Raw genomic sequence first — 1032 nt, forward strand, 5'->3', positions numbered from 1 at the left:
CAAAAATCAGCTTATTAACATAAGCTCAGGTGTGGCTGAAAGGAATTTCTTGTGAATATCAAGACATCTTTGTCATTCTTACCACTTAGGAAATTCCAAGGGTTTTAAGAGCTCTGTGGCAGGAACAGGAAGGAAGACTAAATACATATTTCTAATTATAAATTACAATATCATACTTCCCTAATCCACCGAAACTACTTTCACCAATACATGGGATGACCATGTAAATATTGTATAAACCAAAACTTTTGAGAATGAAAGGTAACATTAATAATTACACTGGACGGTGCTCGCTTTGGCAGCACATGTACTAAAATTGGAACGTCACAGAGATCAGCATGGCCCCTGCGCAAGGATGACACGCAAATTCATGAAGCGTTCCATAATTTTTGATGTATGGTGAAAACCAGCACGATATTGTAAAGTAATTAGCCGCCAATTAAAAGAAATAAATTAATTTAAAAAATAATTACACTGCTTGGTAGAAACAAGCAGGGCCTGTCCTATACACAAACTAAAACTAATGACAACTGTCTAAATATTTTCACTTGGATGTTTCACATCTCACTCAACATAAAAACACTGAATCATTGACATTCCTACAAAATCTATTCTTCCTCATATTATTAAATCTCATCTACATTCATCCCAATTGCTCAGGCAGAACCTAAGAATCATGACCAATTCCCCCTTCCCTTCTCTCATGTGCATGTCATAAAATCCCTATCACAGACCTATCTACAAAATACCATCGGAAAATATACAGTCCTCTCCTCCTCCATCTACTAGCATATTATTCTCTAGCATAACACCCTATTCATTTTCTTTACATTCTGTAATTATATATTTATTAGTTTATTTGTCACTGTCTGTCTTCCTGGTTTACTGCCTGGGACGCTGAGGTTTGGTCACCCAGTGCCTGGTATTCCTAGCACCTAGCATGATGATGACACATAGCAGATATTTAATAAATATTTATGGGATTAAAGAATACATGAATAAACAGATGCAAAAAATAAGCAAATACCTGCA

General features: G+C 35.7%; 1 non-coding gene across 1 annotated transcript; it reads left to right on the forward strand.

Moving 5' to 3' along the window:
- The first annotated feature begins 286 nt into the window (after positions 1–286).
- LOC122676218 lies at positions 287–390 on the forward strand. The gene has a single exon (XR_006335500.1). It is a non-coding gene; the product is annotated as a U6 spliceosomal RNA (small nuclear RNA).
- Positions 391–1032: the final 642 nt, after the last annotated feature.

Source organism: Cervus elaphus, chromosome 19 (genome assembly GCF_910594005.1).
Source record: "Cervus elaphus chromosome 19, mCerEla1.1, whole genome shotgun sequence".
Lineage (NCBI taxonomy): Eukaryota > Metazoa > Chordata > Mammalia > Artiodactyla > Cervidae > Cervus > Cervus elaphus.